Source organism: Bidens hawaiensis, unplaced genomic scaffold, assembly GCF_021521415.1.
Source record: "Bidens hawaiensis isolate Kalapana, Puna unplaced genomic scaffold, B.hawaiensis_p1.1 tig00005502_1, whole genome shotgun sequence".
Taxonomy (NCBI): Eukaryota; Viridiplantae; Streptophyta; class Magnoliopsida; order Asterales; family Asteraceae; genus Bidens; species Bidens hawaiensis.
In genome coordinates, this window is record NW_027491354.1 from 1,366,242 (window position 1) to 1,385,015 (window position 18,774).

The 18,774-nt window shown below is 34.1% G+C and overlaps 1 long non-coding RNA gene across 1 annotated transcript in view; it reads right to left on the bottom strand.

The window, feature by feature from the left end:
* Positions 1 to 1,044: 1,044 nt before the first annotated feature.
* The window catches only part of LOC143630014 (uncharacterized), a 135,551-nt gene continuing 117,821 nt past the window's right edge, over positions 1,045 to 18,774 (bottom strand). Inside the window, exon 3 of the long non-coding RNA XR_013153074.1 lies at positions 1,045 to 1,056. This is a non-coding gene — a long non-coding RNA (uncharacterized LOC143630014). The remainder of the gene's footprint in view (positions 1,057 to 18,774) is intronic.

The window sequence follows — 18,774 nt, forward strand, 5'->3', positions numbered from 1 at the left end:
AAAAATATGTTGGCCAAGTTACCGTAATTTCCATGATTAGGGCTAAAAAATGTTTAAATCAAGGATGCCTAGCATTCATGGCCTACGTTATCGAATAATCCAAACCCAAAGAAATAAAGGACGTACATATTGTTTCTGAATTCCTAAAATCCCTCCCGATAGAGAAGTCGAATTTAGGATCGATCTTATGCCTGGAACCGCACCAATCTCCAAAGCCTGTATCGCTTAGCTCCAACAGAAATGCAGGAACTGGAGAAACAACTTGATGAACTACTCGATAAAGGTTTCATATATCCGAGTTCATCACCATGGGGAGCGCCGATTCTCTTTGTCAAGAAGAAGGATGGTTTATGTGTATGTATATCGACTACCGAGCCTTAAACAAAGTAACCATTAAGAATCGATACCCTCTAACCCGAATCGATGATCTATTCGACCAACTTCAAGGCGCAAGTTATTTCTTTAAAATCGATCTGCGTTCTGGTCATCACCAACTCAAGATTCAATCCGAAGGAATTCCAAAAACTGCTTTCCGAACAAGGTATGTCCATTATGAGTTCACGGTCATGCCGTTTGGTCTCACTAATGCCCCATCCGCATTTATGGACATGATGAATCGAATCTGTAAACCTTACTTAGATAAATTTGTTAACGTATTCATCAATGACATACTTATTTAGTCTAAGTCAAAGGATGATCATGAAACACATCTCTGAATCTTACTTGAATTACTTAGAAACGATATGTTGTACACCAAGTTCTCGAAATGCGAGTTTTGGCTTCACGAAGTGCAATTTCTTGGTCATATCATAAACGTGAACAGAATTCAAGTGGACCCCGCAAAGATTGAAGCTATCTCAAAGTGGGAGATTCCTAAGTCGGCAACCGAGATCCGAAGTTTCTTAGGTTTGGCCGGCTATTATCGTAGTTTCATTGAAAAATTCTCTCGTATAGATGTTCCCCTAACCTTGTTAACTTGTACAATTATCAAGTATGAATGGGGAACCAAACAACAAGAGGCTTTCGTTATACTTAAACAAAAACTCACCCAAGCACCTATATTGGCCTTGCTAGAAGGTACCGAGGATTTTGTTGTCGTTAGTGACGCGTCTCATTCCAGTTAGGTATGTGTAATAATGCAACGAAAGAAAGTGATCGCTTACGCCTCTCGTCAACTCAAGATACATGAAAAGAACTACACAACTCACGATCTAGAGTTAGGCGCCATAATCTTTGCATTAAAGATATGGAGGCACTATCTCTATGGAGTCAATTTTGTCGTGTATACCGATCATAAAAGTCTTAAGCACATTTTTGAACAAAAAGAACTCAACATGCGTCAAAGAATTTGGATGGAAACTTTAAATGAATACGCCTGTGAAATCGTTCATCACGAAGGTAAAGCCAACGGTGTGGACGACGCCTTGAGTCGTAAAGAACATGAAAATCCAAAAAAGAGTCCCAGCTCTACGATTAGACCTCCAAGTTGATCTCATCGAACAATTCAAATCCTCCCAACTCCAAGCAATCAACGAAAACAAGATATCTGACGAAAAACGTAATGGCACCATTGACTCACTAGTCAAGGGTGATAATGGTATCCTTAGACATGGAAATAGGATTTGGGTACCAATCGTTGGGGACTTGCGTGAAAAGATCTTGAGCGAAGCTCACAAGTCCAAGTATATGATGCACCCCGGTAGTGACAAAATGTATCAAAATATCAAACCGAACTACTGGTGGAATGGAATGAAAAAGGACATCGCTTCGCATATTGCGAAATGTCTAACTTTTTTAAAATTCAAGGCTGAACATCAAAAGCCATCGGGATTGCTTAAGCAACCCGAACTTTCTGTTTGGAAGTGGGAGTTAATAACCATGGACTTCATCACAAAACTCCCGACGACGACATGATAACATAATGCAATTTGGGTCATAGTTGATAGGTTAACAAAATCCACACATTTCATACCTATTAACGAGTCATATTCACTAGATAAGTTAGCACGAATATATGTGAACAACATCATTGCTTTGTATGGAGTACCGATGTCTATCATCTTTGATCGAGACAGTAGTTTTACATCTCATTTTTGGAAAAGCTTCCAACAAGTGTTAGGCACAAAGTTGAACCTTAGCACCGCCTATCATCCTCAAACTGATGGCCAAAGTGAAAGGAAAATTCAAATGCTTGAAGATACTCTCCGAGCTTGTGTGATTGACTTAGGTGGAAGTTGGGACGACCATCTTCCCCTAATGAAATTCTCGTATAATAATAGCTATCACACAAGTATTCAATCCACACCGTTGAAAGCGTTATACGTCCGTAAACATAGAACACCAGTATGCTGGTCTAAAACAGGAAAATCAATTTTCTGGACCCGAAATAGTCCAAGAAACTACTGACAAGGTGTTTCACATCCGAGAACGACTTAAGACAACGCGAGACCGTCAAAAAATTTACGCTGATGTCCGTCGTAAGCCATTGGAATTCAACGTAGGTGATAGAGTCTTGTTGAAAGTATTGCCTTGGAAAGGTGTCGTTCGCTTCGGATAGAAAGGAAAGTTAAGTCCATGTTTCGTTGGAACTTTTGAAATACTTGAGCGAATTGGTACCGTCGCATATCGTTTGCGACTACCTGAAGAAATGAACGGGATACACGATGTATTCCACGTCTCTAATCTGCGAAAATGTCTAGCTGATGAATCTTTGTCTATGCCTTTAAAAGACGTTGAAATAAATGAAAATTTAAAATTCGTAGAATGACCAATACAAATCGAAGATTCGAAAACGAAGAAACAAAAGAGACGAACCTTGAAAATAGTCAAAGTAAAGTGGAACTCATGAAGCGCCCCCGAATACACTTGGGAACTTGAATCTGAAATGAAGAAAAAGTACCTCCCCTTGTTCAAAGAGCGAATCTCGCGGACGAGATTCATTCCAAGGTGGGGAGGATGTAACATCATGAAATTTTTGGATCAAAAGTGCCAAGTTTCAAAATATGAGAACCAAAAAAGGAAAATTCTGAATTAATGGCCGATCGCGATCGCGACGGCCTTAGAGCCAAAGTCATCGCGTATCGCATTGACACATCCTGACAACGAGACACGTGTCACCAGGTGACAATGTGTCTCACCACGTGTCACCACGTGGCACCGCGTCTGACAAGTGGCAAGCCTACATGGTAGATCATCACCCTACGTCGCGATACGCGATGGGTGTCCATGGGACCATCGCGTATCGCGATGGGTCCCCAAAAATAGCCTATAAATAGGGGCTCCAACCCTCTCATTTCAGCACACCAAGTTCACGACTCACTTTCTCTCTCTACATAACTCACTCTCTCTACCTCGTAAAACATGCCAAGTTTCCTCGATTTCCGTGCCATTAAACCAACAATATCCCGAAGTACCGATGACGTTATATTGAAGACCGATCCATCTCAAGATAACCCGACGACCCGCCTCGATAAGCTTAACGATGTGTTGTGAAGATAGGTGCACCTCGTTTCACGTGCAAAGATAGGTGTTAATCAAGGAACATAAAAAGTGTAAAGGGCGTCGAAGTGTTGCCGAAGTACCTAAGGTTGTTAAAAACCAAGCAAGGTAGCATAATGCCCAAATAAAATAATAATAAAATATCAATGCTTAAAACCCTAGGTCGAGGATATACTTGATACCTCGAAAATAAACAAAAGAAAACATAACAAAGAAATATTAAAGAAAGAGATATAAATGTTAAAGTAACTCTTTGTTATAATATTATTTAAGTTATTACAATAATTCTGAAATAAATAAATAAATAAATAAATAAATAAAGTATACATTTCTTAAAAAAGAAGAAACGTAGTATTTTAATAGAAAGGTAAAACAAGTAAAACTAGAGGTTTAACTTGTAAAAAGAAAAGAAAGTATTTTAAACTAAAGGTTCAAAAAAGAAAATATAATCGAGGTAAAGATTATACAAAAGAGACTAGAGGTCTTAATTTGGATTAAATATCTGGTATTAACAAAAGGTTATACTCTTACTATAGGTGCGAGATAGCAAAGAAAGGAAGAACCGATAGTGTATTGAAGCTGATCTTTTCAAGAAAGGTGAATACGCCCAACTTTATAAACTTAATTAATTGATTCAAATGAATAAAATGAATTACATGAGATTACGTATCTCTAAAAATTATTTACAAAAGTAATCGCTAGCCCTAAGGCTGTCGTGTATGTTTGTTTGGATCCTTACGTATGTGGTAAAAAGTTGATGGGCACACCGCGCCACACCTGGTTATGAGCCTCCGCCACGATGGGTCGGACCTAAGTTTTGTCCGAGTGAGGATGATCATGTGTATACGTACGGTACCTAAGTAATTTGAAACGCAGCGGTGTTTGTTGGGGTGTCTTGTGTGTGACTTAAGTTTATAATTGTGTTTTGTTTTAAATCTTGATTGATCCTAAGCCACGATGGGCCAGAGCTAAGTTATGTCTCAAGTGGTAATCAAGTAAAAGAAAATATTATTATGCATCAGCTTATTCACCAGCATGTGTTGCTGACATATTTTCTAAATATTTTGTTGGTAATCAAGATTAGGAGTTTGGAATGCTCGAAGTGCTTTGTTATTTGATGGCTCGGATAAAACTTATTATGTTAAAACTATTAAAAAGATGTAATAATAATCTAAAACAAGTATATGTATCTTTTGTAAACTTTGACGAGAATTTTATATCTCGTCTTTTGGAAACTATTTCAATCTAATATAATTATTATTTCTGCTGTAAACCTCTGATTTTATAAAATTACAAATGTGGTACAAACATATGTGTCATACGCCTAGGCCGTGGTTTGGGGTGTGACACCCGACCCCATTTTAAGTTTTTGGTTTTGTTCTTTTTAAATTTATATATCTTTATAATATTATTAATTAATCTCAATTTTCGTTTCATGTATATTATGTGATCATTTCTAAGCAAATATACTCTTTACCACCCTTGTAGTATTGCAAATATACTCACTAGTCTAAACCAATGAATGTTTTAATTAAATAAAATTTATTGAAAGAGTTAAACACTTTAAAAACCTTTTAAACCATTTTAATTTTTGATTTTAATTATATTAAATATGATTAATTTCCGTAAATTCCATAAGACATAACAACTCTATATTTTCACTATAAAGGAGGACAAATCCTTCATTATTTTCACACCTCAATCCACTATTTCTTAAGATTGAAAGCACTAACAAGTAAGTTTTACGATTTCATGCACTTTATAGTTTTTGTTTTGATTTATTGTTGAATGTTAATAATTTGTTCTTCATGGTCATGATACTTTTATAATAAAAATATTATATTTTGGTTACAAGAAATCACTATGATCATGGATATCCAAGATAAACACTTTGATAAAACTAAATATTATGTCAAAACTAGTTATTTTGAAAAATATAAATACTATCTCAATGTTATTATCTGTTGATCATCATAAACTTATAAACCTTTGTAAGGCCCCATTACCGGTGCCTCACTTTAACGTTGGATTTACTCATAAACACAGTTCTGAATATCAGAGTTAATTAAAAATTTCGCGGAATAATATTAATAGTCAACCATTCATTACAAATATTCATAACTTGTCTTTTTTAAAACATAAATAAAACATAGTATCGAAACATCATGACAATCTTCAGATGCCAGCCTCTTCAATCTTGCCATATGTCCTGCTTAAACCAGCTGTCTTAATTTGTTAACCTGCGTGCATACTAAAAGTCAGCTACGCTGAGTGAGTTCTAGTTAATCAGACGACGTACGATACATTCACATACTTATGTATGCACCCGAATGTACATACCTCCATACTAGAGTCGGTTCCCTACATTCGCCGACATTATTAGGGTCGATTCCCTACTTTCGCCGACATTATTAGGGTCGATTCCCTACATTCGCCGAAATTATTAGGGTCGATTCCCTACATTTAGTACATTGTACCATACCTGTCTTACATGTTTTCCTTGACAATAAGTGCAATCTCCGAAGAGTGTTCACGTACCATCAACATATCATACATACATTATTCATACATCATATATATTCATACTTACATCATTCATACATCATATATGTAAATCATATCTTTAACTACCACTTGACGGTACATGCAGTATCCGAAGATCGTTCACGCACCGTCAAGAAATCATCATACATAAATCATACAAGGCATACACTTACCACTTAAGGTAAGTGTATTAACTATCACATCGAGTATGCACACAACCTCGAAAACATAACAAGGTAGTGGGGCTAGAAACTCACCTGACTCGATTGTGTTCACCGTTAATTGTTATTCCTTTCCTTAGCTGTGCTCGACTAACTGTATAACAATTACACGTATCAATTAACTATCACTACTCGCATCGCGTTTCTAGTCTAGTTACAACCCTCAACGAACGGGGGTCCGGAGGCAGCGCCCTTGGCAGCGGGGTCTAGGGGCGGCAGCCCCTAGCAGGGTCCAAGGGGCAGAGCCCCTGGCTGGGGTCGAGCTGTCTTATCACATTTTCCATTAGAATTTTAAATCAATAAATAATTTGTTAACTTAAAAGTTCAAGGGCTTCTTTGTAATTAAATCATTCTTTTTCTAAGTCCAGGGACTATTCTGTCATTTTGTTAAAATTCTATTTCGTTACACTGCTCTTAACGAATTGGTTTATCTTAGCGATAACGAATTAAACCCTTTAACAAACCGTTTATTTAAACGAATTGGACCCTATAACAAACTGACTATCACGAATCAAGGGTGATTCGTTATCTTTTCCCCTTAACGAATTGAACACGAACTTTTAGCTAGTTTGTTATGATCCCTTAGACGAATTAGCTAACGAATCACCTTTAATTCGTTACATTCTCGTTAGCGAATTACCTTTAATTCGTTAACTTCCCGTTAACGAATTAGGGTTAGGTCAGAGAATGTCAGAACATTCTCTGACATCTCTCAACCTCGTATTGACTTTTCCAGCGCCGCCTTTCCGGCGCCGCCGACAGAAAATCGCGGATTCGCCGGGAAAACGAGTTTTAACTCGTTTTTCACCGTTTTCACCCCGTTCGATCCAGATCTGAGCTAGGGTGATCCCTAAGCTCATCTTAGGTTCGGTTTATACCCGATTCCACCCGGATCTTGTGACTTAAACGGTTTAACGGTGTCGGCTCGTCGTTTCGTGATTATATCTAACGGGTTTAAGCTCATACTATCATTACCTTAGGTCGGGATCAGTTCTTCTTCTATGTTTCGGCTAGAGAGAGAGCAAGATGAGAGAGAGCTAAGTGTGTGTTTTGGTGGTGTATGGAATATGTGTAACTGAAAGAAAAATGGGTAATTAAGGTTTATATAATTATGGATCATAGGCTTAAGCCCATGGTCTTTTTCTTCTTTCCTTCATGACCCAAGTCCATAACCCATATCCCTTTTACCCAACACTATCCCGACTCATAATAACTCGTATTTCATTTATTAACCGAAACTCGAAAAAAAATGGGATGTTACAACTTTTTTATTTTAAATAAGATGATATGAACAAAATGGGTTAAATTAAAGATTTCTTATAATAGAACTAGTATACCTTATTTCTCTAAATAATAATTATTGTTTATTTTATTTCAATATAAACTAACATCTATAATTTCTTTAAAATAATTCATGCAAAACAGTTAAATTAATTAATTATGTTACTAGAATAAAAATAGAACGTTTAATCATAAATTGTTATTAATATTGTTATTTAATCTTATATTAATAAGTTATAATTATTCATCTACAAATTATACTTTAACTAATAAATATTAAATGATTTATTTAGATTTTAATTCATTTTTTTGTTAAACTCATTTTAAATAAACAATATTCCCTGGTCTCGATTTGCCATAAGTTAATTAACTTTGTAATTCCGGTAGCTAGTGCTTGATTTTGTATCTTCGTTATTATTAATAGTTTCGTGAGATTCAATTGCTTCGTTTGTTAACTCGCTTTCGGTTATTATTTCAAGTTGTCTCCAATATCAAAGGTGAGTTTCTCACACCTCATTTTTACTCTTTTACTACTTATGGGGGTAGCATATATATCCTATCTAAATTACAATTTCGTTTATTCATTATTTACAAACTACAATTCGTTACATGGAGTTGTGTGTTTTTTGCTTACTTGCTCAAAGATTACGTGCATGGATGACTTCAAGATAGTATGATCATGCACCCCCCCCCACCCTTTGCGCTCAAGACATTTTGTTGCTATGAGTGGAAAAGGGCCTCGTTATCCGAGTACGTTGGTGCACATTCCCAACTGGACAGGACTTTACTTGCGCTTATCTGAGTACGTTGGTGCACAATCTCAGCTGGAAATGGCCTTACTTGCTTTGTTCATAAAATTGTATGATTTTTATATTCTTATATCAAAACTTTTGGGATCTCACCAACTATTCATTTAGTTGACTTTATTTTATATATATGCTACATGTACCTTATTTAGAGGATGTTGTCGTGACGAAGACATTAGTACTTAGGATATTCAACATAAATGGACAAGTTGCCTAAATGTGTTTTTCTTTGTATTTCTTTTACTTCTAACTTATGTACTTTTTGTACTGGGCATATTATTTGTCACCCTGGTTTGTCCATCTGGTAAAATGGACTGTACAATGGTATGTTATGTCAGATTGGCACATGATACACGATCGGCGCATTATATGTCAGCAAGGGTGGACCCACATGGAGAGGACCGGGGTCTCGGGACCTATATAAATTAGTAGATGGAACCCATAATACAGATGTTGATTGTAACACTCTGGCTAAAGTGGAATACGCCTGAGTGTGACGTACATATTGCTCAAAACACATGTGACACAATTAAGTGACAATATTCTCATTAATTAATTTAAATATCAAGTACACAAGTTTGTAACAAGAATTACAAGGAAAATACAAGAACAATTAACAACTTGTCCATTTATTAATATAACCTATGTTCTAGTGTCTTCTCCGTTTCATCCTCTAATAATTGTACCTATAACATGTATATAAAATAAAGTCAACTAAATTAATAGTTGGTGAGTTAACACAAATTTTGATATACGTTCATAAAAATCATACAATTCCATGAACAAGTGTAAATGAGCAAGTAAGATCCTTTCCAACTGGGATTGTGCACCAGCGTACTCAGATAAGCGCAAGTAAGGTCCTTTCCAGTTGGGATTGTGCAACAACGTACTCTGATAATGAGGCTATTTTCCACTCATAACAACAAATTTCTTGAGTGCAAGGGGGTGGGGTATGATCATACTATATTGAAGTAATCCATGTGCAAATAATTTTGAGAAAGTAACAAGTAAATACACAAGTCCATGTATTGAATTGTAGTTTGTTAATAATGAATAAACGAAATTGTAATTTGGAAAGGATATATATGCTACCCCCAAAAGTAGTAAAAGAGTAAAAAGGGGGTGTGAGAAACTCACCTCGAATGCGGTTTAAATAGATCTCACTACTTTACGTCACAAAATGTTCTAGTGCCTAAATCATACAAGCACTATAAGTATTTGCTAAGATATTCCTAGAATATTAGTATCCAAACAATCCCATGGATTATTAAAAGTTTAACCAAAGTTTGACTTTCCGTTGACTTTGACAAAAGTTTGACTTTCCGTTGACTTTGAAAAAGTTTGACTTTTCATTGACTTTTGACCAAAGGGACCAAGTTGTTGACCGTTGACTAAAAATGTTGACTGTTGACCAAAATATTGACCGTTGACCCTAAATGCTAACCGACGACCCGTTGGTGACTTTTGACAAATTATCTAAACTTAAAATATTCCTAAGATATTCATAGTCGCAACCTAACAATCGATCATGTAATTTGCACTTATTCATTTTTCATACAAACCTATGACTAAGTCACACTATTACCAATTTCATTTCTCATAAGTAAGACCAAACATTTAGTCAAATAATTTCAAGTTGACCAGTAAAATTAAATTCCAAAATAACACAACAATCTTTGTACAAACTACAACTATTTTTTCCAAACAGCATGCTGGACAAATTTGGGCAGGTTTTAAGTCACCAAAACCTATTTTTCTAACCAGCCAAAACATGAAAATAATTTACCAAATAATTCTCACATATACATTCAGGTATTAGGTACAACATAAAGTTTCTTGTAAATTTCCAACACTCAAAAACATCAGAAAAACTCATTCACTACAGCAACCTATTTTTAGCTACCTTATTAGCACAACAGAATGTAAATATTTGCTAAAATTTCCATATATGTCCAATTGATGCAAGACCAATTGGATTGGGTTACAAATTCAATTTATAACATTCCAGAAGTGGAATCACACGATTATCCTTTTTCAATTACAAGTTACACAATTTAATAAACGAATCTGAAAATTACTTTTTCAATCAGAATTGAAACCAGATTTTGTAAATTTATCACCACTAATCATACAGAGTCCAAAAATTATGATTTCTAACTTTTTGAAAACTAGATCCAATGTACTAGACCGTAGCATCAAGAATAAACCAAAAACACTAACATATCAACAAGTTATACAATTAACAACCTAGGTTACAGAATCTGTCAGCAAGCAGATCTAAACCTATGTGCACAACAATCACGATTTTCATATCTATATGATCCTAAATCACCAATAAATCATTTTATAAAATCAAAACTCATGTTTTTTTTCCATTATTAATCTAAATCCATAAAGAACAAATATATATATATATATATACACACACACATAAAGGTTAGTATCAAATGAGAACTCCAAAAAAGTTAAGAACTTCTAGGAACTCATAAGAAACAAACATTTTTTAATTTTTTTTCATGTATTTACATTGTTTGAGATTAGTTTTACCATATTATATATATAAATTTGTTATTACATATAAAAATCACAAGTTTACATATATATAAAATTTATGTAATAACAAATTTACATATATGCAGAAAAAAGTTTAGATATGTGTAAAAACTAATTTTCATAAATCTAATCGTAAATATAAATATAAAAAGTGATAAAACTACACTCTGTTAACAATAACATACAAAAAAATTTATAAAAAACGTTAGTTTTCAAAGATTCCTTCAAATTCTTAAATAATTTAAGAGTTCTGTAATGATACTCATCCTATACATATATATATATATATATATATATATATATATATATATATATATATATATATATATATATATATATATACGATTCAAACTTTTATACCAAGAAACAACAAACACTTTTAACCAAATCAAACTTTGATCATTCTTTATTTATCTCTATAATACAAATCATTTGGATACAAATATCATGTTTCTATAATAAAAAAATAAAGGAAAAAAACATAAAGCAAATAAATGTTTATATGATTACCTAGTTGTTTAATCCAAATATTCAATCCTCTTGCTTTCAAGAAACACCAAAACAATACTTGTGTATGAGGATATTTGAGAGAGTTTTACAAAAGTGTTTTGTGTGTGTGTGTGAGTGATAGATTTCGGCCAAAAGGGACAAAAAGGAAAGCGAAAAGTTTAATTACCAAGAGTTTGTAACTCCTTGTTGAATTAGTACAAAACTTTTAATCTCACTTTAATAAAATCGGCCTTAGGTGACTTTTATATTAAAATAGGTGACATGATACAAATTTTTAAACCATTTCTATGTATTATATTGTCTAAGGTTTATTGGTCTAGCTAGGCAACATAACATGTAACATATCATATAATGTAACAAGTTTAATCATATAACTTTCTTATAAATCACATAAGTATATAACAACTAGTCATGTAACTTATTGATCATATAACACATTATACCTATCGTATAAGGTACATGTAACATAGTATTATTATAACATGTGTAACAAGTTACTTTTGTTTAGGTCACCAACGACACGACTAACTCAAATGTATGAATACATGACACGATATGCTTGAGAGTTCATTAACGTAGTTAATAGAAATAACTGAGTTTACTGGCACAGTCAACAGAATTTAACTGGGTTTAGTTAACGGAGTTAACCTGAAAATGTCAGGCATCACATCGGAGATTAGAAATGTTGAATGTATATTTTATTATGGAGTTTGATATTATAATATGTTTTTATACATTAACGATTTTATTAATAAATTATTAATTTAAAACATTACGAGATTAATGTTATGTTTGGATATTATAAAGAGTACGCCGATATTGGTGCTATTGGTACATTTAATTTGTAAATAAGAGTGTTAACGAATTATAAAGTTTAACAAACGGAACATAATATATATATATATATATATATATATATATATATATATATATATATATATAATTTAAAACAGGTCGGATTTTCGGTTTTGAAAAGTAATGAATGTTATAGGACTTACAACTTCTAGCCTCATTCCTTGTTATGTTTTCGGGGCTGTGTGAATACTCGATGTGATTAGTTAATACATTGATCCTAAGTGATAAATGTATGCCATATATGTTATATGATTATGTATGAATGATGTTTGACGGTGCGTGAACGATCTTCGGCTATTGCATGCACCGTCGTGTGATAGTTGATGATATGAACGATATATATATATATATATATATATAATGTATGAATGAAATATGTATGTTATGAATGAATGTAAGAGATGGTTAGGTACATGTAAGGCCCCGTTACCAGTGCCTCACGTTTGGGCGTTGGATTTACTCATCAACATAGTTCAAATAATCAGAGTTAATAAAAACATACGCGGAATATAAAAACTTTCATAAATATGACATTAATCCATAACTTGTCTTAAAATAAACACCATATCTTTCAAAATAACATAATATTAAGCATAAACGTCTTCCGATGCCAGCCTCTTATTTAATGCCACGTGTTCCCCTCAAGCGAGCTGTCTCATTCTACTCACCTGCGTGTATACTAAAAGTCAGCTATGTTGAGTGAGTTCTAGTTAATAACATAACATACTTTACATACATATATACGTACTTTCATAAATCACATTCTACTTTACTCTATTCTATTCTTCCTCGGATATTATTAGGGTCCGGTCCCTTTTTCTGCCTTGGATATTATTAGGGTCCAGTCCCTTTTCTGCCTCGGAAGTTATCAGGGTTCGGTCCCATTTCTACCTCGAGATTATTAAAGGGCTCGGTCCCTTTTCTGCCTTGGATATTATTAGGGTCCAGTCCCTTTTCTACCTTTCTATCTCTTACATTCATAACATACATACATATCATTTATATCTCATACATAGCGTTACCACTTGACGGCATGTGCAATATCCGAAGATCGTTCACGTACCGACAAGCAATCATTCTTACAATTCACATAATCACATAAGGCATACACTTATCACTTACGATAAATGTATTAACAATCACATAGAGTATGCACACAGCCCCGAAAACATAACACATAAATGGGTCTAGAGACTCACCTGAATGCGGTTACGTTCACCGTTAATCGTAATCCCTTTCTTGAGCTGTGTACGGCTAACTGTATAATATTTGCATGTATCAATTAACTATTACTACTCATATCGTATTTCTATCTTTGTATAACCCACAATGAACGGGGTCGCTGCCCCTGGTAGCGGGGTTCTAGGGGCGGCAGCCCTTAGCGGGGTCCAAGGGGCAGAGCCCCTGGCTGGGGTTAAGCTGTCTTAACACATTTTCCATTAACATTTTAAGTTATTTTCTAAGTTGGGCTTGTTTGTTAAGTTTAATATAATGGGCTAGTTTGTCTAAATTGGATATGGGCTTATCATTTGTGGACTTAGTTAGGCCAGGCCCCAACTGTTCATTAGAGCACCCAGGCCCAACTGATTCAGGCCCAACGGGAATTGAGTCAGCCGAGAACTCTTGGCAGAGAACATATACTGACCGAGAACCCATGTTTGACCGAAATCCTTTTTGACCGAAAACCCATGTGTTTGACCGAGAACACAGGGTTACCGAGAACACATATTTCGGGCCGAGAACACATGGTCACTGAGAGCTCTCGTTGACCGAGAACTCTCGTGTTGACTTCCTGTTGACCGAAAACCATGAGGTTTGACCAAGGATTCTCAACCTTGGCCGAGAACCCCCAGCTCAACCTATTTTTCAGCTCAACTTTCTATCTTTTATTCCATTTTAGGCTCAATAACGGCTAAAAGTCCAAGATTGCTGCTTTAGCTACATTACACCACCATTTCTAACTGTTTTGACACCACCTAACCCCCACGGCTCAAATTCTAGCTCGTTATTCCCATAAAGCTTGAGCCTTTAAGCCTAAAACGTTCTTTAAGCTAGTTCTAGGGTTTTATTCGTGAACCGTATCTAAACATGAACCTTTTCGTCTATATTAATCATCAAGTTTGCTACTTTATGAACTAACTAGACCTGATCTACTCTAGGTTTGAATTTCATGTTTATTCGTTCGTAAAAACGTAACCTTTAAGATCAAGAACATACCTTTATGATGTTTCTAGGTCACGGCTAGCTTTGATTATGAGCTTGGATTGTTTATCTAGCTTAAGTGAGGATGATAAACCAAAGACCTATGCTCGTTTGATCTTGGATCTCGTTTCCTTCTCTTGCGGCTGAAAATAGAAAGTTTGTGTGTGTTAGGGAGGTGTAGGGAGAATAAGATGGATAAGATGGATGTAAATGGAAAAATCTAGGGTTTAAGGGGTTTTTATACTCCCTTAAGCCCATGGACCTAAAGTCAACATTTCCTTTTTAGTCCATGCTTAATTCCCTGTTTAAGGGGTTTTTATACTTCCTTAAGCCCATGGACCTAAAGTCAACATTTCCTTTTTAGTCCATGCTTAATTCCCTTAATTAGCCTACTTATCCATCCATCTTGGTTATTTTATTATTTACCCATCAACTCATGTAAACTTTGTCATTATAAGAAATAATATGTAAAATATTATTTTTTGAAAATTCGGGATGTTACAGTATAGAAGAAAGGGACTGAGTCCTAATAATAGTCAACGTAGACAAGGATCGGAACCTAATAATATCCGAGGCAGAACGGGACCGAACCCTAATAATATCCGAGATAGAAAAGGGACCTAGCCCTTATTATTCTCAAGGCAAAATAGAATAATGTGAAATAGGGTTTAATATAAAGTATGAAAGAAAAGAAAGAAAGTAATGATAATGTAAGTATGAAAGAAAGGTAAGTAGATTATATAATATGTATCTTCGGATGCGTATGTAAGAATATGTGAATGTATTGTACGATTACATGATTAACTAGAACTCACTCAGCGAGTCAGCGTAGCTGACTTTTAGTATGCACGCAGGTGTGTAGGATGAGACAGCTCGCTTGAGGGGAACACATGGCATGGAATCAAAGATACTGGCATCTCAAGGAAATGTTATGTTATTTAATAGACTATGTTTTATGTTTAAACGATTTGAATGCTCGTTATGACAAGATTGGATGATTATGTAATATATTGGTTTAAAGTTTTTATATTCTGCGTAAAGTTTTAATTAACTATGATGTTTAGAACCGTGTTTATGAGTAAAATCCAACGTTCGATGTGAGGCACCGGTAACGGGGCCTTACAAGTTGGTATCAGAGCAAAGTTTGAGAGATTTAAGCATCCTACATGGTTAGACTCAAACATAGAATGAGATTTAAGTAAGAAAAGAAAGAAGATGCCAGTTCAAGAATGCCATGTGTCACTCAAGTAAACTCAGAAAAGGTAAAGTGTATGGTTAAATAATGAATTTTAATGAGAATAGCTTAGATAAACAAAACTTTTAAGTATCAAAATATCGAGATGTTTAACAAATGGGAAACTCCGAACCAATTTCAACGCAACTAGCGGCAACATTGAGATGAAATAAGGTGAGCATTAAATCTGACAAACATATACATTTATAATAACTTGAAATGAAATAGATAACGAAATTTTAATATTATAATATTGAAATCGGCTAAGTTTGTGAAAAGAAACATTCCAGTAGTAACCTTGAGTTTATCAAAGAAAACAATTGAAATTTCGAAATCAAAATAAAGCATTTGTTCTAGATTGATGAAATGAAGAACAATAAAATGGTTTAAATAAAACATCAAGTGAAAGAGAAGTATACGAATAAACAAAACAATTTTTATAAAAAATATAACATAACATAAACTCGGCATGTACATGGGACACAGTCCAGGTACTAAGTAAACGAATTCGTTTGGAGAGAACTAGTCATCGATAGTACAATGTAAAAATAAAATGAAAATACGGTTTCTATTAGGTAACTATGTAAACATATATGTTCTTTGTCCAATTTCCAATTAACGGTTACATTGATGGGAAATTGGTCATAGATCCCGAGGTAGCAAACGCAAACCGATTCATAAATTGCGAATAAGGATGATGTACGAATTTGCGTTTCGTAAAATACAAACGAATATGGATCAAAGATCAATGAACAATCGAAATAAACTTCGTAAACGATTTTCTAAATAAGTGCATATAAAAGTCACTTTGGGTACATCCAAAAATATACGTGAAGGAGAAGTTAAAGAAAAAAATGCAGCTTGTGACGTTTGTCTTCTCGAGTGTTGTTTTGTGGTATGAAAGTTGACGTGGGAGGTGGTGCCATGATTTCTTAGCCGAAACTCATTGGCGTTAACGAAGGGGAATGAAAGGAAGGGATAATTTTAATTTACAAATATCGGTTGTAAATTGTGATGCTTTTAAATCTCATGGTGAAATATAATTTATTCTACTTTATTCAGGGAAAAAGTTTTTAGCTATCGCTAAGACTTGCAAATTTTATGAAATTTTAATCGTAAAGAAAAATATTTTCTTTTGGCCAGCGACCTAGGAAAAAATGATTGTTTGAAACACAAATTTTACTTTAAATATATTATTTGAAAGAATAATTATCATATTAATAGTAGTGATTAGTCCTAGTAATAGAAATATTACTAATAATGGTATTAGTAATAATAATAATAATAATAACAATAATAATAATATTAATAATAATAATAATAATAATAATAATAACTTTAATAATAATAATATTGATAGAGATAATGAATTATTTGGATTGGTTTGAAGTCATTTTTAAAGAAAATTTATTTGATTAAAAATTAAATATTTATAGTAACCACGGGTTTGTGTTAGTAAAAGAAATAAAATATGCAAAATAAAATCTAGTCGATTTGGATGGGTTTGTAAAATCTAATTGTAGAAACCGAAAAATTGATTAGAATAGATGAGGGACGCGGGGTAAGGTATTGCATAGCAGAAACAAGTTAGGCCTTAAGAAGTATGGCAGATGTGCTTGGGTCACCACAATGATAGTAGGCTTGAAACATGAGGTCAAGCATATGATTGAGACAAATGGTTAGGTACACATCTTGCAGGTGAGTGGGTGTCATTGAGTTTGGGTAGGTTTTAGCAGTAAGTGATAATTGAATCTACCACAATTTAAGGTATATCAACGTTTCAGGGAAGTAGTGGGATATACACATGATATACAAAAGGGTGTGTTTCTGTGGGAGGCTTTTCGGTTGGGTTGGGTTTGGTTTGAGTTCACAACAACTATTCTGGATTTGAATTTGAATTTACTATAGCGATGAAGGTAGGTGTGGTTAAACGTGGGGTGATCGGGATCGCGGAGGCATGATATCTTGGATTGTCATTTTGCGAGTTGAGTGGGACAACTAGGAAAACGAGAACGCATGATACGAACGTGAAGAATTCACGTGACTTGGGACGTAAGTATGAAACAACCAACAGATACATCGAAATAAATCATAAGAATAAGTAAATAAATGAAATCTCCTGAAACAAAATTCAAAATAGAAATTGGAATTCCCATGAGACGTCATGAGTTTTCCCATTTCAATAAACGAAAATCTCCTAAATTATTGAATAACCATATGGAAAAAGTATTAAACTTAACAATAAATAGTATAATCGAATTTGAAAACGATTGTTCATGTACCACCATGACTTTTCGAACTTTCAATTCTAAAACATAAGAGTAAACGAATAGAGCGATAAGGTAATCGAATTGAAATTCGACCATTCATGTATCACCATGACCTTTCGAATTCTCAATTCTAAAACGGCATAGTAAATGTATAAAATAATATAATGATCGAATCGAAATTCAACCATTTATGTATCACCATAACTTTTTGAACTTTCAATTCTAAAACGTAATTGTAAAATAATAAATTAATCGTATTGAAATTCGGTTATTACCATTCGAACTTCTAAAATTTTAAACCGTAAATGGATGTATAACTAAAAAAATGAGTCACCAATTTTTTTAAAATTAACTATTCTCGTATCAAAATGCGTAATTAAATCAAACCGAAAGCTGAGTATTCGTGTATCACCACAACTGGACAGGCTTTCAGTTAAAACACATTGTAAACATAGAGAGTCGGACGTCAAACGTCGCATAGACCTTCGAAAACTGAAAATCAAAAATTTGATTATTGAAAATCCTTGAGAATCTTTACGTTATACATAAGCCTTGGACTTGTGTGTGATGTTTATGTAAATAAGACAAAGTATAATAGCATTTGCGTACATGAGGCATAAACAAATCAATTATAACCAAATAATGTGCATTGAACATTCAAATAGGGTTCACAAAATTCCTAATCAAGCAACCCTAAAATGATTAAAATAAGCTATAACCAACTAAAACACTACGTCTAATGTCCTATCTTATAGTCACGGCTCTGATACCAATCTGTAACACCTCGGCTAAAGCGGAAT